The 22660-nt window shown below is 43.8% G+C and overlaps 1 long non-coding RNA gene across 1 annotated transcript in view; it reads right to left on the bottom strand.

Moving 5' to 3' along the window:
* Nucleotides 1-21712, bottom strand: part of LOC125460159 (uncharacterized) — a 90978-nt gene extending 69266 nt beyond the window's left edge. Inside the window, exon 1 of the long non-coding RNA XR_007249199.2 lies at nt 21559-21712. This is a non-coding gene — a long non-coding RNA (uncharacterized LOC125460159). The remainder of the gene's footprint in view (nt 1-21558) is intronic.
* Nucleotides 21713-22660: the final 948 nt, after the last annotated feature.

The raw sequence follows: 22660 nt of genomic DNA, 5'->3' as shown, positions 1-22660 counted from the left end.
ACAATTATACAGGCCATGAATATGATGATGAACTGCAGAGTTAAAATGATAACTACATCTTAATTGCCCTGCATAAGAACAGAGTGTACCAGACATTTCAAATCAAATTTAAAATCAGACCAATAGTATAAATAGGTTATTTATGATGCATTGAAATAAGTCTCCTTTAAATGATTCATTAGGCATATGTGCTTGTGGGTTTTTTTGAGCTGAAGACTGATAAAATTTGGATAGAAATCAAAGATATTTGGTACAAAAAGATGCCATTTGACCCTCTGTGCCTGTACTATTGCCAGTTCTTCTCTCTGAACTTGCAAACCTTATTTTCCTGCTCTTCATCTGTAGAAATTTCATTCAATACTTTGCACAAGATTGGTAGATGTGAGGCAAGAATTAGGAATATCCGCACTTAAAGCCTTCACTCAATCAATGCATAAATGATACTGAGCCATTCATCTTGACACCACTGATGAGGCCATTCAGCTTATTAGGTCTGTGCTCGCACCTTGAGCAAGAAAACTTAAGCCAACCTTCTTTTCTCAATGCCTCACAACTGTCTTTGCTTCAAATTTTAATCAAATTTAACTGAATAGAAATGTAGGCTTTCTCCTCAGTTGCTGATGATGTAGCAGTAATCTCGCTCGGCTAACAATCCTGAGATCCAAGCTAATGCTCCGAGGCTATGGATTCAAATCCCACCAGAACAACTGGTGGAATTTAAAGCTAGCCTCTGTATGATGACCATTGATTACTGTGAAGCATGGTAGGTGGTACATTGGTTGGTCTTTATGTCTGAGTCAATAAAGCTAGGTTCAGGTCCCATCAAGACCAGAGTTCTGTCATAACATATCTAAACAGATTGACTAAAAATATTAGGTCTACTTGTGACTGCAGACCACAGTGCAATGCAAGGTGACTCTTCAAAGGCCTCGGGAAATTATTGATGGTCAATTAATTCTGGCCTTGCCAGTAATGCCCACATTTTATTAAGAGTATAACTCCTAATGTACTTCAAAGACCACTTATATCAAGAAATTTCCCATCACTGACTGTTGATTTTGCATTGACAAATTATTAATAACTCATAATTGAATTCCTAACAAGAGAAAATACTATTCCCTGTTTATTATCACAGGGCACTTCATAATTTTAAAAATGTTCAACTGAGATTCTCTTTGACCTCTCTGTTCCATTAGAAGCAGCATGGTGGGTCAGTGGTGAGCACTGCTGCCTCCCAATGTGAGGCACCTGGGTTTAATTCCGCCCTCAGCTGACTGTGCAGAGGTTGCACGCTCTCCCTGTATCTGCGTGGGGCTTCCTCCAGGTAATCCAGTTTCCTCCCACAGTCCAAACACGTGCAGGCTAGGCGGATTGGCCATGCTAATTTGCCTGTAGTTGTCAGGGATGTGTGGATTAGGTGGGTTATAGAGTTTGGCTGGGTGCTCTGAGGGCCGGTGTGGACTTGTTGGGTCAAAGGGCCTCTTTCCTCACTGTAGGGGTTCCCCTATGTCAAGAAATAGACTCACAAGTAGCTTTTGCTAAGTGGCATTCTCTTCTTGTGATAGCATGGTGAATTTATGTTACACAGTCTCTTAAAGCTGTGAGCAGCTTTTGACAATCGCTTACTCAACATTGACTTGAGAAATAAAGAAGAATGTTGGAAAAACTCAGCAGGTTTGGCAGCATCTGCAGACAGAGAAACAGAATTAATATTTTGAGAATAAAGTCTCTTCTTAGAAAAGATTAAGTGTGGAGAATAAATAAGTAAAATCAATCTCGTTTCATATTTTATTAATAAACCTGGACCACCAAATCTTAACAGTTGACTACAACTTGAATTTTCACAGTCCCTTTAACATGGTAAAATGACCCCAGGTGTCAAGCAAAAATTTATACAGCCAAAGAAAGGAGAAGTTAGAACAGATGAGCAAAGAGGCCAAAAAAAGAGGTTTTAATTAGTCCCATAAAAGGAGGAGAGAGAGGCAGAAATGAAAAAAGGGAACAAATGGGAATTGTAGAATTTAGCACCACAATAACTGCAGAAAGGCGTGCAGTAGGACAGAGATCAAGGAACTAATTCTGGAAGACCCTGGTATTTGATGCTGTGTAAATTCTCAGGAAAAAGAAACAGATTTACGCATTTGCTTATCAGTTCAAATGGCGATGTTTGGAAATAGCTTCCATTTGCAAGTTCACTGAAGTCAATCCTGAGTAAATCACCTCTGCTGGCATCTCACTTTAATCAATAGAGACATCAACATCCTCTCATTGTGACAAATGGGACAACCATTTTCTGCTCAAATTAACAGGCTGCCTCAGAGGAAATGAATCTTTGAAATATAGGTTTTGTTAGTGGCAGCAAAAAATCTTAACAGCTAATTATACACCACCTGCAATAATGATCCTTTAGTAACTTCAAGTATTTAAGTAGTCTTCTAACCTATATAATTCTGAAATTGTCAATTTTACCAAGCTGTGGACTGCACAGTTTTCGTGAAAATTGCTGAACAGGCAAGGAGTGAAAGTTGATTAATGGCAAAATGTTTGTAATGCTGTTAATCCTTGTAATGGTGCAAATGTTGGAATTTCTTGGAGGAGGAAGGAGACGAAAGATGGTATCAAGTGTGGCTATCCACCTCTGTAGAAATTGGCAGTGTGTTTAGATTACTTGGAAGATCTGGTCTGAAAGAACCGACGTAACTTGCAGAAAGTTAGGTGTGAATAAACCACCAGGATTGTGGAAGATATCCTGTAGTCAAAGATCCTGGGCATGTTAGTCATTGTCGTAGTTGACGCTTTTGAGGTGACTGAAGAGGACAGTGCTTTGTCTGCAGATTGAGAACAGGAACTCCTGATTTGGAAAGGCTCTCATTGTCTTCTACTGCCTTCACCTTCCTCTAGAGTTCTCATGCTATGTTGGTTTCGAACGTTTAGTTTGCTCTCCAGGCTGTTGTGCATCTGCTGTCCCTGTTTGCGGACTCCTGCTCCCACACATATTGCCCAGCATCAGTCAGCTCCAACTGGCCTCAGAAATAATTGCAAGGTTCACCTAGTTTACAGCAGCATCGTTTACCATATGGGACTGCTGATGGGATTCCATGTGCCTGCAGAGCATAATTGCTGCAAGAAAATGCACTCGATGTTGGCCAGATTGGGTCTGTTGTGTTCGTCCTTGTTTGTGATGTGGTCCTGCCATTTGATGTTCATGATTAGAACGAAGCCGATAAGATTGATGGGGAGGCCAATCAATTCGAAAATTTGGGGGAAGCCGCCTAGACTGATAGCTACATTCACAATTTACTTGGGTGAAGTGTTGTTTCCTTCCATCCATCTCCAAACAGCAAGTGTGCAATGGGGATGGAAATGCCTGTTACCTTAGATTGGATTAGATTCCCTACAGTGTGGAAACAGGCGCTTTGGCCCAACAAGTCCACACCGACCCTTGGAGCATACCACCCAGAACCATCCCCCTATAACCCACACACCCCTGAACACAATGGGCAATTTAGCATGGCCAATCCACCTAGCCTGCACATCTTTGGACTGTGGGAGGAAACCGGGGCACCCAAAGGAAATCCACGCAGACACGGGGAGAATGTGAAAACTCCGCACAGACTGTCACCCAAGGCTGGAATCAAGCCCTGGTCCCTGGCGCTGAAGCTGTAGTGTTCGGGGATGCGTTTCATTCTTTGAGGATAAGATCTTCACTTTTGTGCAATGTCAGGCTCTTCAGAAGGGGCATTGGAATTGAAAAGATGCTCACACTGTACTGGTGGAAAAGAAACCCACCTGCAATCTCAAAATGCACTCTGTGAACCTTGCGCATTGACCCACTGTGTGGAGTCCATATCCTGGACCCTGCAAGGTCTCGAGAACTTTATATAACATTACGAGTTAAATCCACTAATGGCTGTGACACACGAGCAACGTATTACAACAGGGAAAGATTCAGCTTTTTTTGCTCTTACAGCCAAGCTGTTAGTCTGCAGCAACTTGTCTAACCCAGGCACACCTCAACCAACTGAAATCTGTTTGTGAGTCAGTCACAGTGTGCCTGCTGTTTCCATTAACATCTGTGATCAACAAAAATAGACAAAACAGAGACCCTACAGTGCGGATGATAAAATGTGAGGCTGGATGAACACAGCAGGCCAAGCAGCATCTCAGGAGCACAAAAGCTGACGTTTCGGGCCTAGACCCTTCATCAGAGAGGGGGATGGGGAGAGGGAACTGGAATAAATAGGGAGAGAGGGGGAGGCGGACCGAAGATGGAGAGAAAAGAAGATAGGTGGAGAGGGTGTAGGTGGGGAGGTGGGGAGGGGATAGGTCAGTCCAGGGAAGACGGACAGGTCAAGGAGGTGGGATGAGGTTAGTAGGTAGCTGGGGGTGCGGCTGGGGGTGGGAGGAAGGGATGGGTGAGAGGAAGAACCGGTTAGGGAGGCAGAGACAGGTTGGACTGGTTTTGGGATGCAGTGGGTGGGGGGGAAGAGCTGGGCTGGTTGTGTGGTGCAGTGGGGGGAGGGGATGAACTGGGCTGGTTTAGGGATGCAGTGGGGGAAGGGGAGATTTTGAAACTGGTGAAGTCCACATTGATACCATATGGCTGCAGGGTTCCCAGGCGGAATATGAGTTGTTGTTCCTGCAACCTTCGGGTGGCATCATTGTGGCAGTGCAGGAGGCCCATGATGGACATGTCATCAAGAGAATGGGAGGGGGAGTGGAAATGGTTTGCGACTGGGAGGTGCAGTTGTTTGTTGCGAACTGAGCGGAGGTGTTCTGCAAAGCGGTCCCCAAGCCTCCGCTTGGTTTTTCTGTTTCCCTACAGTGCGGAAGCAGGCCATTCAGTCCACGCTGTCTGTCTGAAGAGTATCCCTCCCAGACCCAGTCCCCATAACCCTGCAAGGCTAACCCATCAAGCCTGAATGCTTGGGGCAATTTAGCCTGGCCAATCCACCTAACCTACACGTCGTTGGATTGTGGGAGGAAAGTGGAGCACCCAGAGGAAACACACGCAGACACAGAGAATGTGCAAACTCCATACAGGCAGAGGGCCACTTGAGGCTAGAATCAAACCCAGTCTGCAGATTGAGAACAGGAACTCCTGATTTGGAAAGGCTCTCATTGTCTTCTACTGTCTTCACCTTCCTCTAGAATTCTCATGCTATGTTGGTTTCGAACGTTTAGTTTGCTCTCCAGGCTGTTGTGCAACTGCTGTCCCTGTTAGCAGCCTCCTGCTCCCATAAATATTGCCCAGCGTCAGTCAGCTCCAACTGGCCTCGGAAATAATTGCAAGGTTCACCTAGTTTACAGCAACAAATCTGCAATCAATCCCTGTAGTGTGAGGCAACAGTGTTAGCCACTGAGCCACCATGCCACCAGGGCCAACAAGCTGAGGTTTGATAAATTGTCAACTACAAAGGTCATAGGTTAGAACATGAATAAATTGATCAGGACAGTGAACATTCAGGCTGGACTACCCAGAGTCACAATGAAGAGTTTGAACAGGTATATGTTAGAAATTTAATTTGGTGATTTTTTTTGTTGGGGGTTTGAGGGTGGTGTAGAGTGGAATGAGGCTCATTCTTTACCCATCTTCAACTAAGGGGGCCATGAAATGTAATTAATCTTCTACTCTCCAACACTTCTCTCAAGACAAGTGTAGGCTTCATAGATGTAAGTTAAAATTGGGCTCCTTGGACACTGAAATATATATTTGAAGAAGGAACCCACCTGAATCAGGGGCGTGTGGTTGGCAGCTGTTCAGCATACCAAGTTAAAAACTTAAAACTGGCAGGTTTCAGCTGAACATTAGCTGAAAATTCACACAGGCAGTATAAACTAGTTGTAAAGCTTCCACCAGGTACTTCGGTTCGTACATGCAGCATTTATCTTTTTTTATCCGGACTGCGTTTGAACACAAGCCTCAACATTAGAGCTGTTGAAATCTAACACTACACCTATATTCAGCTCCATAGGAAGTCACTTGTTGGCTCAGATGCGTCTGCATTCTTGAATTGAGTTGATGAGATGAAATGACATTCAGCACCTTGTCGGGAACTTATTTATTTTTTCCTAGTGATTTAATTTAAGATGCAGGCTAAACATAATTTGCAGATTGCAGGCTCATTGGACTTCAGTACACTGTGAGAAACCTGTTATTATTTCAGCTGTATTTGATATAGCAGGCAATAACAGATATTAGCATGCAGTTAAACAGGTCTCAAATTGAAGGTTGCTGTGAATGCAAAGTGCTCTCCTGGTAATTACACCAAGTGGCTTTTGAACTTACATTGCATAACATAAACAAAGGCGCCCAGCCAAAATATTTAACCAAATATGTTTACCAAATAACTCAGCATAACACCGAGTGCCGATGCCAAGTCATTTGTAACACTTATGTTTCCATATCGCTTAATTGGTTCTTAAGATCTTCCACTTGGTAGGTGGCTTCCCCAGGGCAGTGCGCTGTTCATTTGCCAGGGTTATCAGGTCTACTGGGTCATGGCAGGGCATCGTAATTGACCTCAGTGCCGATGGGTTGGAGAGGGGCTTAAACAAAGAGAATCACCTAAAGCTCTCTTGCCTGGAAAAAAAAATCTCTCCTAGAATTTGCCCATGAATAGGAATAAACATAAGTTCCGTCACCTCCACCACGATTAAATTGCAGTCTATAATTGCAGTCTCTAACCCGCTGGAAAATTGGCCACTGTTATGGATTATTGGCCAAACCAGATCCCAGAATGCAAACTAGCCTGATAGATCATGTTTTGTCTTGATTTTATTTAACTTGGTGGAATTTCACTGAAACATAAAAACCACAAGGCTGCAGATTTGATTTTAACAATAAAACAGACATATATTACACAAGAGAAATAAAATAATATTATTTAAGTGTATGCCAGTATGAAAGATTTCATAACACATGGCATGATAAAGTGTCATAAATTCTCCAAAACCCTCGCTTCACATTTACCAAAATAAAACAGAGAAATGTTACTTCTCTGTCAAATATGTAAGTTGATTTAGGTTGAGATCCTTGCACTGAGGAATGTTATTCCCTTAACAGCTCTGAACAAATCACTTTTCTGAGAGAAAATACTCAGATGTCTGACTTCAAAAATGTCTCCTTTGACCCAAACAAAAACTTTCCCATTTCTGGGCATTTCTTAGCCAAAACCCACAAACTTGACTATTCTACATCCAAAAGCAAGACAATGTGTTATCTTTTTCTTTTTCCAGTTACAAAACTCCACAATATAATCAAAGTTCCATTAACAGCCCAGGAAGGCTTCAGCCATCGGCTCTCTGAAGCATACCACAAACATGGTTCCAGAAGACCAATTGCTCATTTTTAGACCCGTTAGCGAAAAAAAACTCCATCTGCCATTTGTCCACCCAGATCTGCAACTGATTTATATCCCGCTATATCCTTTGACAACCTGTCCTACCCTATCCACAACTCCACCAATCTTTGTACTATCTGCAAACTTTCTAACCCACCCAACTACATGTTCATCCCAATCATTTATATACATCACAAACTGAGGCCCCAGCACAGATCCTTTTTAGTCTTTCTGGAACCATGTTTGTGGTATGCATCAGAGATCCGATGGCTGAAGACTTCCTGGAGTGTTAATGGAACTTTGATTATATTGTGGAGTTTTGTAACTGGAAAAAGAAAAAGATAACACATTGTCTTGCTTTTGGATGTAGAATAGTCAAGTTTGTGGGTTTTGGCTAAGAAATGCCCAGAAATGGGAAAGTTTTTGTTTAGGTCAAAGGAGACATTTTTGAAGTCAGACGTATAAGTATTTTCTCTCAGAAAAGTGATTTGTTCAGAGCTGGCACCTTGCCAGAAGGGTTAAAGAGAATTCCGAGGCATTCTATTCATACATTTCACGGCACAGAAGGCTTTCAACAGGACCCTCATGTAGATGGGTGGGTTAGTAAGTTTGCAGACAATACAAAGATTGGTGGAGTTGTGGATAGTATAGGATAGGTTGTCAAAGGATATGGCGGGATATGGATCAGTTGCAGATCTGGGTGGGCAAATGGCAGATGAAGTTTAATCCGTTTAAGTGTGAGGTGCTGCTCTTTAGGAGATGAAATTATACGGAAAAACATACATTTATTGGCAGGACCCTAAACAGCATTGATGTACAGAAGGATCTTGGCTTTCAAGTCCAGCGCTCCCTGAAAGTAACCATACATGTAGATAGGGCGGTAAAGAAGGTTTATGGTATGCTTGCCTTTATTGGTCAGGGATTTGAGTACAAGAGTCAGGATGTCATGTTGCAACTTTAAAAGACTTTGTTTAGACCACAATTAGAATACTGCATTCAATTCTGCCTCCACACTGCAGGAAGGACATGGAGAGACTGCAGAAGATGCTCACGAGGATACTGCCTGCATGAGAGGGTATGAGCTATAAGGGGAGACTAGAAAAACTTGGGTTGTTTTCTCTGGAGCAATGGAGGCTGAGGGGAGGCTTGATTGAAGTCTATAAAATTATGAGATGCACAGATAGGTTTGATGGCCTCTCTGTTTCCCAGGACTGAAATGTCTAAAACTAGGATGCACCCATTTAAGGTGAGGGGGAAAGGTCAAAGGAGATGTGAGTTGCAAGTTTTTTTTAACTCAGAGAGTAGTAGGAGTGTGGAATATGCTGCTGGGGTGGTATTGGAGGCAGTCACGATAGGGACGTTTAAGAGACTTTTAGCTAAGCACATGAATATGCAAAGAATGGAGGGATAAAGACCAAGGGCAAGCAGAAGGGATTTGGCGTCAAGCTAGTGAACTATTCATTACAGTGACTGTGGAGGAGGCTGAAAGAGTTGACACCAAGGTAAGATTGGCCAGGGTTGCATTGAATAGCAATGCAGGGTCAAAGCACTAAATTGGCCGCTCCTGCTTCTGGTTCAAAACAAAATCCAAAAGAACTGCAGATGCTGTAAATCAGGAACAAAAACAAAAGTTGCTGGAAAAGCTCAGCGGGTCTGGCAGCATCTATGAAGAAAAAACCAGAGCCAACATTTCTGGTCCCGTGACCCTTCTTCAGAACTCTGCCAGACCTGCTGAGCTTTTCCAGCAACTTTTGTTTTTGTTCCTGGTTCATGTCTGCTCACATAGCTGTGGACTTGTAATGCCAAGGCATGTATGAATACAAGGCTATGGGCTAAGTGCTGGAAAATGTGATTAGAATAGTTAGGTGATTGTTTTCGATCTGCACAGACTCAATGGGTCAGATGGCCTTTTTCTGTGCTGAAGATGTCCATGAAGCTATGATTAAGATTTTTATCCACTGATCATTCTTATTTTTTTTTAATTCATTTGGTCTTGTTCACAAAGCCAGCATATATTGCTTATCCCAAATTATACCTTCAGCAATTCATACAGAATTGTCTACATCTGAATTGCTACCCTGTGCCCAGGTTCTCATCGTCCAAAGACTCTCATAATCCCTGTGGCTCCCTATGTCAATGTACCCATCCTCAATAGCCCCATCTTATCTCTTCTGCCACACTTTGCCCCCAGGTAGGTCCATGGCCTTTTAAAGCCGTTATACCATCTCTGTAAATTTAGAGCTTCCAACTGATCACTCATAGGCTTTTCCTTTATATGTCAAACTCACATTGGTACCACCATATTTAAATCTCAGCAGAAACGCTGACAGTGTCGACTGGAAAAATCTTGGCTTGATTTTACGCAGTGTGGAGCTGGGTGAACACAGCAGTCCAGGCAGCACCAGAGGAGGAGGAAAGCTGATGTTTTGGGTTGGGACCCACTTTTCTTCATATATGAAGAGCCCTTCTTCATTCAGGCCCTTCTTCATTTCTGAAGAAGGGTCCCGATCAGAAACATCAGCTTTTCTGCTCCTCTGATGCCTGGCCTGCTGTGTTCCTCCAGCTCCACACTGTGTTATCTCAGACTCCAGCATCGGCAGTTCTTACTATCTCTCTTGGCTTGATATCAGCCTCCTTGTGGAGTGTGATGGAATACTCTACACTCACCTGAGTAAAGGCAGGCTCCAGTAATATTGAAAAAGTTTGGCTCCGTTCATGACAAAGCAACCCCCACTTGATTGGCACCATATCCACAAACATCCACTCCTGCCACCATCAGTAGCAGCAGTGTGTGCTAACTACTAGATTTACTGCAGAAATTCATGAAAGATTCTTAGACAGCACCTTCTAAACCCACGACCACTTCCACCTACAAGGACAAGGGCAGCAGATACATGGAAACACCACTGCTTGCAAGTTCCCCTACAAGCCACTCGCACCATCCTGACTTGGCAATTATCGTCACAGTCACTCGGTCAAAATCCTGGAATGCCCTCAACAGAATTGTTGGTCAATTTACATTTACAGCAAATAGACTGCAGAGGTTCAAGAAAACAGCTCACCACCATTTTCTTAAGGGCAATAGGGTTTGAGCAATAAATATGGCCCAGCCTGTGGCATCCACATCTCTTGAATGAATTAAAAAGAATATGTTGATCAATAACAAGAAAACAAATTCAATAGATTTCGAATTCCTTTAAATAATCTTAATGAAAACAAAAAGTTCACTTAAGCATTCAAACACTTTAAGAGACAAACTAAGCCATTCTATATGCATTCAGAGCTGTCCTAGCAAGTTGCTCATTTGAAAGAACTCCTACTGTGAAAATGACAGATTGCAATATTAGTCATGCAGCACAAATTTTACAAGATGATCCATCCTGTCCTCTTTCCGAGGTCCCTAATATAGCAGATACCAGTTATTAATCAAACACATTTACTCCACATAATATGAAGAAACATCCAAAGGCACTGGTCACTCTGGAAGGATATGGACCATAACAACATTCCAGCAATAGCACATAAGACTTGTGCTCTAGAACCAGCCCTAGTCATGTTATTTCAGTAACTGAGAACAACCTGACAATGTGAAGAAATTGCCCAGGTGCGTCCTGGACACAAAAAGCAAGGGAAATCCACCTCAGACAATGACTGCCCCATCAGTCTACTCTCCATCATCAGTCAAACACTGGAAGAGGCTTTTGATAGAACAATAAAGCAGCAGTCACTGACCAGTGATCTGCTCTCTGTCACTCAGTTTGGGTTCTGCCAGAGCCACTCAACTCCAGACTTCTTTACAACCATGACTCAAGCATGGGCGAAAGAGCAGAATTCCTGAGGTGGAGTGAGACCTTTGATATTAAGGCAGCATTTGACTGAGTGTGGCATCAAGAAACCCTATCAAAACTGGGGCCAATAAGAATTGGGAGTAATAGGGCATTGAAGTCATACATGGCAGAAAGGAAAATGGTTGTGGTTAATGGGAGCAAGTCATCACAGCTCCAGGACATGTCTGCACGAGTTCCTTTGGGTAGTGTTCTTGGCCCAACTACCTTCAGTTACTTCATCAGTGACTTTCCCTGCATCATAAGGTTAGAAATGGCGATGTTCATTAATGATTACACAATGTTCAGCAGCATTCACAACTCCTTAGTGACCAAATCAGCTCATGATGAGCAAGGCCTGGGCATCATTCAGGCTTCAACCACTGTTTGGCAAATAGCATCAGTGGTAGGCATCACGGAGACATGGCTGCAAGAAGATCAGGATTGGAAACGGAATATCCAAGGATATGTATCTTATTGAAAAGATAAGGCAGCTGGGCCAAGGGGGTGGGGTTTCCATATTACTGAGAAAGGAAATCATATTGATAGGAGGAAACAAAGTGGGGTCGAATGGTGTAGAATCTGTGTGGGGAGAACTGAGGAACTGCAAAGGTAAAAAAAAACTATAGTTGGAGTTTTTGTGGTGGTCAGGAGCTGGGGAGCAAGATACACCAGGAGATAGGAAAGGTGTGTAAGAAAGGCAAAGCCACAGTGATCATGGGGGATTTCAATAAGCAGGTGGACTGGGAAAATCATGTTGGTAGTGGATTGCAAGAAAAGGAGTTAGTGGAATGTCTACAAGATGGCTTTTTGGAGCAGCTCGTGCTGGAGCCCACAGGGAACAGGCAATACTAGGTTTAGTGTTGTGCAAAGAGGCAGACTTGATAAGGGAGCTTAAGATAAAGGAACCCTTAGGAGGCGGTGATCTTAAAATGATAAAATTTATTCAGCAATGTGAGATGGAGAAGATAGAATCAGAGGTAATGGTATTACAGCTGAATAAAGGCAACTACAGAGGTATGAGGAAGGAACTGGGCAGAATTGACTGGAAGAAGACCTAACAGGAAATACAATGGAACAACAATGGCAGGAGTTTCTGGGAGTAATTCAGGAGATGCAGCAAAAATTCATCCCTAGGAAAGAAAGCGTGGTACAGGGAGGATGAGGCAACCATGGCTGACTAAGGAAGTCAGGGATCGCATAAAAGCAAAGGAGAAAGCATAAAATGTGGCAAAGGGCAGTGGGAAAGCAGAGGACTGGGAAGCATATAAAGACCAACAGAGGGCAACAAAAAAAATAAGTAGGGAGAAGATTACATATGAGGGTAAGCTAGCCAGTAAGGGAAATGAAGACTGTAAAAGTTTCATTAGATAAATATAGAGTAAAAGAGAGGCAAAAGTGGAGATTGGACCACTAGAAAATGACAGTGGAGAGATAATAGTGGGGAACAAGGAAATGGCTGAGAAACTGAATAATTACTCCGCATCAGTCTTCATGGTGGAAGACACAAGCAATCTGCCAAAAATTCAAGAGTCAGGGGGCGGACCTGGGTATGGTGGCCATCACCAAAGAAAAGGTACGAGTAAAACTGATTGGCCTGAAGGTGGACAAATCGCCTGGAACGGGTAGACTACACCCCAGAATTCTAAAGGAGATAGCTGAAGAGATAGTGGAAGTGTTAGTGGTGATCTTTCAGGGTCCCAGAGGACTGGAAAATCATTAACATGAAACCCCTTCAAAAAGGGGGTAAGGCAAAAGACGGAAAATTAAAGGCCGATTAGCATAACCCCGGTCGTGGGTAAGATTTTGGAGTCCATTGTTAAGGATGAGATTTCTGAATATTTGGAAGTGTCTGGTAAAATAGGGCAAAGTCAGCATGGCTTCATCAAGAAGAGGTCATGCCTGCCGAATCTGCTAGAATTCTTTGAGGAAGTAACGAGCAGGGTAGGCTGAGGAGAGCCGATGGATGTTATCTACCTGGATTTCAAAAAGGCCTTTGACAAGGTGCCACACAGGAGGCTGCTGAGTAAGATAAGGGCCCATGGTGTGAGAGGCAAAGTGTGAGCATGGATAGAAGGAATGGAATTGTGGGAGATATAGCAGTTTGGATCGGAAATTGGCTTGCTGAAAGAAGACAGAGGGTGGTAGTTGATGGGAAATATTCATCCTGGAGACCAGTTACTAGTGGTGTACCGCAAGGGTCGGCGTTGGGTCCATTGCTGTTTGTCATTTTTATAAATGACCTGGATGAGGGCGTAGAAGGATGGGTTAGTACATTAGCAGACGACACTAAGGTTGGTGGAGTTGTGGATAGTGACGAAGGATGCTGTAGGTTGCAAAGAGACATAGATAAGCTGCAGAGCTGGGCTGAGAGGTGGCAAATGGAGTTTAATGCAGACAAGTGAGAGGTGATGCACTTTGGAAGGAGTAACCGGAAGGCAAAGTACAGGGCTAATGGTGAGATTCTTAGTAGTGTAGATGAGCAGAGAGATCTCAGTGTCCATGTACACAGATCCTTGAAAGTTGCCACCCAGGTTGACAGGGCAGTTAAGAAGGCATACAGTGTTTTAGCTTTTATTAATAGAGGGATCGAGTTCCGGAACCAAGAGGTTATGGTGAAGCTGTACAAAACTCTGATGCGGCCGCACTTGGAGTATTGTGTACAGTTCTGGTCACCGCATTATAAGAAGGATGTGACAGGTATGACAGGTCAGCACAACATCGAGGGCCGAAGGGCCTGTACTGAGCTGTAATGTTCCATGTTCTATGTTAAGATGGGCTGTCTAGAAGAAAGCAGAGAGTGGGGATAAAGGGGTCTTTCACAGGATGGCAGTCAGTGACAAGTGGAGTTTGAGTCAGAGTTGGGACCACAACTTTCCACTTTAGATATTAATGATCTAGATGAAGGAACTGTCGGCATTATGGCTAAGTTTGCAGACGATGCAACGATAGGTGGAAGGACAGGTAACATTGAGGAGGTGGTGACGCTGCAGAGGGAATTGGACAGGTTAGGAGAGTGGGCAAAGAAGTGGCAGATGGAGTACATTGTGGAAAAATATAAGGTCATACACTTTGGTAAGAAAAATAAAAGCATGGACTATTTACTAAATGGGGAGAAAATTCAGAAATCTGAGGTATAAAGATACGTGGAAGTTCTAGTCCAGGATTCTCTCAACATAGAACATAGAACATTACAGCTCAGTACAGGCCCTTCAGCCCTCGATGTTGTGCCGACCTGTCATACTGATCTCAAGCCCATCTAACCTACACTATTCCATGTACGTCCATATGCTTGTCCAATGACGACTTAAATGTACCGAAAGTTGGCAAATCTACTACCATTGCAGGCAAAGCGTTTCATTCCCTTACAACTCTCTGAGTAAAGAAACTACCTCTGACATCTGTCCTATATCTTTCTCCCCTCAATTTAAAGCTACACCCCCTTGTGCTCGCCGTCACCATCCTAGGAAAAAGGCTTTCCCTATCCACCCTATCTAACCCTCTGATTATTTTATATGTTTCAATTAAGTCACCTCTCAACCTTCTCCTCTCTAATGAAAACAGCCTCAAGTCCCTCACCCTTTCCTCGTAAGGCCTTCCCTCCATACCAGGCCACATCCTAGAAAATCTCCTCTGCACCCTTTCCAAAGCTTCCACATCCTTCTTATAATGCGGTGACCAGAACTGTACGCAATATTCCAAGTGCGGCCGCACCAGAGTTTTGTACAGCTTCACCATAACCTCTTGGTTCCGGAATTCGATCCCTCTTTTAATAAAAGCTATAACACTGTATGCCTTCTTAACAGCCCTGTCAACCTGGGTGGCAACTTTCAAGGATCTGTGTACATGGACACCGAGATCTCTCTGCTCATCTACATTACCAAGAATCTTATGATTAGCCCTGTACTTTGCCTTCCGGTTACTCCTACCAAAGTGCATCACCTCACACTTGTCCGCATTAAACTCCATTTGCCACCTCTCAGCCCAGCTCTGCAGCTTATCTATGTCTCTCTGCAACCTACAGCATCCTTCGTCACTATCCACAACTCCACCGACCTTAGTGTCGTCTGCAAATTTACTAACCCATCCTTCTATGCCCTCATCCAGGTCATTTATAAAAATGACAAACAGCAGTGGACCCAACACCGACCCTTGCGGTACACCACTAGTAACTGCTCTCCAGGATGAACATTTCCTATCAACTACCACCCTCTGTCTTCTTTCAGCAAGCCAATTTCCGATCCAAACTGCTATATCTCCCACAATCCCATTCCTCCGCATTTTGTACAATAGCCTACTGTGGGGAATCTTATCAAATGCCTTGCTGAAATCCATATACACCATATCAACCGGTTTACTCTCATCTACCTGTTTGGTCACCTTCTCAAAGAACTCAATAAGGTTTGTAAGGCACGACCTTCCCTTCACAAAACCGTGCTGATTGTCCCTAATCAATTTATTCTTTTCTCGATGATTATAAATCCTATCCCTTATAGCCTTTTCCAACACTTTACCAACAACTGAGGTAAGGCTCACTGGTCTATAATTACCAGGGTTGTCACTTCTCCCCTTCTTGAACAGGGGAACACATTTGCTATCCTCCAGTCATCTGGCACTATTCCTGTAGACAACGACGAGTTAAAGATCAATGCCAAAGGCTCAGCAATCTTCTCCCCGGCTTCCCAGAGGATCCTAGGATAAATCCCATCCGGCCCAGGAGACTTATCTATCTTCACCCTCTGTAGGATTTCTAATACCTCTTCCTTGTGAACCTCAATCCCACCTAGTCTAGTAGCCTGTATCTCAGTATTCTCCTTGACAACATTGTCGTTTTCTAGAGTGAATACTGTTGAAAAATATTCATTTCGTGCTTCCCCTATCTCCTCTGACTCCACACACAACTTCCCACTTCTATCCTTGATTGGCACTAATCTTACTTTTGTCATTCTTTTATTCCTTAAATACCTATAGAAAGCCGTAGGGTTTACCTTGATCCTATCCGCCAACAACTTCTCATGTCTCCTCCTGGCTCTTCTGAGCTCTCTCTTTAGGTCTTTCATGGCTACCTCATAGCCCTCAAGCGCCCTAACTGAGCCTTCACATCTCATCCTAACATAAGCCTTCTTCTTCCTCTTGACCAGAGATTCCATTTCACTCGTAAACCACGGCTCCCGCACTCTACAGTTTCCTCCCTGCCTGACAGGTACATACATCGAGGACACACAGGAGCTTTTCCTTGAATAAGCTCCAGATTTCTAATGTGCCCATCCCCTGCAGTTTCCTTCCCCATCCTATGCTCCCTAAATCTTGCCTAATCTCATTGTAATTGCCTTTCCCCCAGCTATAACTCTTGCCCAGTGGTATACACCTGTCCCTTTCCATCACTAAAGTAAACATAACAGAATTGTGATTGCTATCACCAAAGTGCTCACCTACTTCCAAATCTAACACCTGGCCAGGCTCATTACCCAGTACCAAATCTAATGTGGCTTCGGCCCTTGTTGGCCTATCTACATACTGTGTCAGGAAGCCCTCCTGCACACACTGGACAAAAACTGACCCATCTATAGTACTCGAACTATAGTGTTCCCAGTCAATATTTGGAAAGTTGAAGTCCCCCATGATAACTACCCTGTCCCTCTCACTCCTATCGAGAATCATCTTTGCTATCCTTTCCTCTACATCTTTGGAATTATTCGGAGGCCTATAGAAAACTCCCAACAGGGTGACCTCTCCTTTCCTGTTTCTAACCTCAGCCCATAGTACCTCAGTTGACGAGTCCCCAAACATCCTTTCTGCAACTGTAATACTGTCCTTGACCAACAATTCCACACCTCCCCCTCTTTTACCATCTTCTCTGTTCTTACTGAAACATCCAAATCCCGGAACCTGCAACAACCATTCCTGTTAATAAAATGTGAAGCTGGATGAACACAGCAGGCCCAGCAGCATCTCAGGAGCACAAAAGCTGACGTTTTGGGCCTAGACCCTTCATCAGTGTCCCTGCTCTATCCATGTCTCCGAAATGGCCACAACATCGAAGTCCCAGGCACTAACCCATGCTGCAAGTTCACCCACCTTATTCCGGACGCTCTTGACGTTGAAGTAGACGCACTTCAAACGAACTTCTTGCTTGCCGGTGCCATCTTGCGTCCCTGAAACTTTATTTCGGACCACTCTACTCAACCTTTTCTATAGTCGAACTAAAATTTTGGTTCCCATCCCCCTACTGAATTAGTTTAAACCCACCCCAATAGCCTTAGCAAATTTCCCCCCCAGGATATCGGTACCCCTCTGGTTCAGGTGAAGACCATCTTGCTTGTAGAGGTCCCACCTGCCCCAGAAAGAGTCCCAATTATCCAAGAATCTAAAACCCTCCCTCCTGCACCATCCCCGTAGCCACGTGTTCAACTCCTCTCTCTCCCTATTCCTCGCCTCACTAGCACGTGGCACGGGCAACAAACCAGAGACAACAACTCTGTTCGTCCTAGCTCTCAGCTTCCATCCTAGCTCCCTGAATTTCTGCCTTCAATCCCCATCTCTCTTCCTACCTATGTCATTGGTGCCAACGTGGACCACAACTTGGGGCTGCTCCCAAAAACACGACTAGAGACATCACGCACCCTGGCACCTGGGAGGCAACACACCAACCTTGAGTCTCTCCCGTCCCCACAAAACCTCCTATCTGTCCCCTAACTATGGAGTTCCCAATGATTACTGCTCTGCTCCTCTTCCCCCTTCCCTTCTGAGCAGCAGGGACAGACTCTGTGCCAGAGACCTGTGCCCCACTGCTTTCCCCTGGTAAGTTGTCTCCCCCAACAGTATCCAAAACGGTATACTTATTGTTGAGGAGAATGGCCACAGGGGATCCCTGCACTGCCTGCCGGTTCCCTTCCCGTCCTCTGACCGTAACCCATCGGCCTTTTTCTTGTCCTTGAGGAGTGACTACCTCCCTGTAATTCCTCTCAATAACCCCCTCTGCCTCCCGAATGATCTGAAGTTCATCCAGCTCCAGCTCCAGGTCCCTAACGCGGTTTTCGAGGAGCTGGAGTTGGGTGCACTTCCCACAGATGTAGTCAGCAGGGACACTAGTGGTGACCCTTACCTCCCACATTCTGCAGGAGGAACATTCAACTGCCCTGACCTCCGTTCCCATTATTCTAAATTCCCAAGACTGTTAAAAAATAAAGAATAAAAAATAAACTTGTTACCTTACCAATCAGGCACACAGAACCTATTTTTTTGGTTAGAGGAGGAGACACTACCCGAGTAGTGTTTTGGGTAACGCAACCACACAAATATATTACCTCACTTACTCACCAGTCCCGTGTACGCTCCTGCTCAGCGTACCTCCGCCTATTCACAAGGTAAGCTTTTTATAAATTCAGAAACAGTAACTCACCAGCTTTCCGACAGGCTTCTGGTCCAAGCTCCCACTCGCGCCACTGCTCAACCAGAAATCCAGGTTGCAGGTTGAGTCAGTAGTCAGGAAGGCAAATGCAATGTTGGCATTTATTTTGAGAGGACTTGAATATAAAAGCAGGGATGTACTACTGAGGCTTTATAAGGCTCTGGTCAGGCCACATTTAGAGTATTGTATGCAGTTTTGGGCCCCATATCTCAGGAAGGATGTACTGGCCCTGGAGCTGTTTCAGAGGAGTTCACGAGAATGGTCCCAGGAATGGAAAGCTTAACATATGAGGAATGTTTGAGGACTCTGGGTCTATACACATTGGAGGTTAGAAGGATGAAGGGGGGTCGAATTGAAATTTACAGAATACTGAATGGCCTGGACAGAGTGGATGTTAGGGAGATGTTTCCAGTGGTAGGAGAGATTAAGACCTGAGGGCACAGCCTTTGAGTAAAGGGAAGACCTTTTAGCACAGAGATAAAGAGAATCTTCTTCAGCCAGATGGTAGTGAATCTATGGAATTCACTGCCACAGAAGCCTGTGGAGGCCAGGTCATTGAGTACAATTAAGACTGAGAAAGATATGTTCTTGATTATTAAGGGGATCAGGGTTATGGGGAGAAAGCAGGAGAATGGGGTTGAGGAACTTATCAGCCATGATTTAATTGCGAAGAAGACCTGATGGGCCGAATGGCCTAATTTCTGCTCCTATGTCTTATGGTCTTAAGATGTATGACTCAGAAGTACCATGCAATGACCATCTAGCAAATCTCACCATCACCCTTCGTGATTAATGGCTTTACCATCATTGAATTTTTCACTGTCAATTTCCTGGGGTTACCACAAAGTAGAAACTGACTTGGATGTGTCATATAAATATTGTGGCTTCAATAATAATTCAAATGCTAGGAATTCTACAGCAAACTGATACACCTCCTGTTTCCCCAGTGCCATCTGCAATGCATTAGTCAGGAGTGCTATGGGATGCTCTTCACTGGTCTGGATAGATGCAGCTTCAGCAACATTCAAGATCGTTGACAACACCCAAGGAGAACAGCCAGCTGATTGTAACCACATTTTTCATATTCATTCCCTTCAGTACTGATGCCAAGTTGTGGAAGTATGCACCATTTACAAGATGCACTGCACCAACTCACTAATGTTCCACCTGCAGAATCCACCAAAGTCAAAATATCTACATCTAGAAGAACTCACAACAGCAGATACGTGGTAATTCCACAATCTGTAAGGTCCCACACCCCCCAAGTCATCCACAAATTCCTGACTTAGAAATCTGTTCTGTTGCTTTATATCACTAGATCAAAATCCTGGATCTCTGAGCATAGGTGCCTTCCAAGAACTGCTTCAGTTCAAGAAAGTGACTCATTACTACTTTCCCAACAGCAGTTAAAATGGCAATAAGTGCTAGTTTAGACAATGATGCCCACAATCTTTCTATTAATTTTAAACTTTTCTGAAGAAGGGTCTACACCCGGAATGTCAGCTTTTCTGCTCCTCTGATGCTGCTTGGCCTGCTGTGTTCATCCAACTCTACATCTTTTGTCTCTGAAACACCTGTCACTTTTTATTTTAACTCCAGACATCTTTTGGACATTTCCTTGAAAACTTTGCCTTTCGCAATGAGTTTATGCACTCGTTACACAGAAACATGTCTTTCACTATCCCAGAGGGTATCTAATTTCTACCGGTGTTGTCCCAGGACAAGATATAAACCAGTACATTATTGCTCCAAAAAAATGGAGAGAAATTTAAAACTTGCCTCCAACCCTCACTCTTTACTCCATCCTCACCCAAAGACAATCCACATACCTCACCCATTCTGAACCCTGTGGCCTAATGCCTTCTACCCATCCCCCATTGTCCCTCACACACCCATACTTAAAATCCTTTTACTCTTCATCTACCATGTCAATTCATTAGGTATCTACAAGTATCCATGCATATAGAAGAGAAAATATAGTTGTATTATATCAATTCTATACTACAGGCTACACACTATTGAGAAAATCACTGTAATTCATAAAATAAATCCTTATGTGTTTCTTGACAGTCCTTGGTAGATGACACTTATGGAGATTTCCAGTCAGTTCTTGGTAGTTGTGACAAATTGGATTGCTCCAAGGTTTTTACACATCTTTTACACAATATTTTCCACAGTCAGCTACCACCCCTCCAAAGGATACCTGATGCACCCTCCCCGAGAATCTCTGATCCCCATCCCCAAGGTATCCTGGGACTTACATCTGCAGGGGCTTCTCACATCTCCAAAAGGATTCCTTGGTTACCCAAAGAAAATGCACCGGGAATAGACCTGCTCGTACCAGAATCCAGGTTTCATGCACCATATTACTCCCATTTCAATGGAGGCCTGGTCATTTAATTGACCAGCCGCTCCTTGGGAACTGTGTGAATTATTTCCTGGCCCCAATCCCACCCCCACAACAATAAGAAATACCTAAGTCAGGATCAGTCCTTAGGATTCTCAACCTCGTTCATTATGTCCACTGCAACAGAGACCCTCTCCACCACAACAAACATCTGAGCCTGTGTTGTTGGCTACTGATGTTGCATAACCTGTTAAGTTTTTCCAGTTCTTTCAGTTTGAATTGAGCACAACATTTCTATTTCAATTCCATCCTTTTAGAAATAAAATGCAGGGATTGGCTTGTTAATTTTATGGCCTTGGTAATCTATAGAGTGATTTTTAGTGACTTGTTTTTGCACTTACAAAGATCTCTTTGATTCTTTAAACCATTTGGACTCACATGTTCTATGTCAAAGGTGACCTCTGTATTCTTCCTACCAAAAAATGCAACCTAGCACTTTTGGGAGAGCACAGGTAATATAAAATATAAAAGCAATAAAAAATCCTTATGAATATAAGTCACAAATAATGCTGCCGCCCATGTTCAGTTTGCCCTGCTGTGTCTGTAGAACCAAAAGAAGATCCTGAGCTTTACCTGATGGGCCACTGCATGTTCTCCCTCCAATTGCTCCTGCTCCAGCCTTTCCTTTTTGTATTTTAAGTACCATGCTAATTGTCGAAGCAGGCTCTCTCAGCGGTGGTCGGGAGGCGGATGGGATTATCTCATTGCGATTCCAGTATCTCTGCCGATTGTGTTGGAGCCTGCAAAAACACTTGCTGTAACTGTGGGCTTCCTAATAATGAGGTTGAGGCCTATACTTTTATCTTTGTGTCAGGCAGGCAGCAGCAGCAGCTGGGCGTGAAGGCATTGGTGGAGGTGGTAATGTTGTCACCGGAACTAACAATTACCTACTTCTCCCACGTGTATCACGAAGCTGTCAGCCCGGGCTGCTGGAGCAGAATATTGTACCTCTCGTGTTTAAACTTTGCCTGAACCTTCATTATATTCACAATAACTATCCTGCCTGAGCTTTTCTTTAACTGTATATTATGATAGGGTAATGACATCGTGGGCATGTACCTCAAAAGTATACTGCTTCCCAGCTGTGAGACACAACACAATTCAGCCCATCATACTGCTGCAACTCTCCGAAACATATCTCTGCCCTTCCCTCTGGCCATTTTACATGTTCATTTCCTGGAGTCTTTTAGAAAATGATCCAGCCTTTGGTGGAGGGGGAGGTGTGTGTTACTGATATTCAAATGATGGTTGTTAGCTAGGGATTCATGGTCACGTGATCAGGAATGGGGTCTGGTGGTGCAGGTGGAATTGTCCCTACCTTAGAGCCAGAAAGCCTGGGTTCAAGACTACTCTGCCCCAGAGATATCACACAGCATATCCATCAAGTGGATTGAACCAGGAGTAGCCATGGTTACACTGAATGTATTACAGCTTGGCTCAATGAATGTTTTTAGCTTGTCTTTGTAAATTAGAGATTATAAGTGAAATAGCTCCACAAAGGGCTGGAATCCTGTCAATAAGTTTCCCTTCAACTACATGTGACACTGATCCAGTTTCCTCAAACCCAGCTCTCAGAGAGTACAGATCCTCTGACACTCCTGTTTATATCTGTCAGCCAGGGCTCCAGGTTAACATTGGACCAGGTTAACAGCCCAAATCAGGAAACTCATATTCT

Source organism: Stegostoma tigrinum, chromosome 11, assembly GCF_030684315.1.
Source record: "Stegostoma tigrinum isolate sSteTig4 chromosome 11, sSteTig4.hap1, whole genome shotgun sequence".
NCBI lineage: Eukaryota > Metazoa > Chordata > Chondrichthyes > Orectolobiformes > Stegostomatidae > Stegostoma > Stegostoma tigrinum.
The sequence above is the reverse complement of the archived record's forward strand: the minus strand, read 5'-3'. Positions and strand labels throughout refer to the sequence as shown.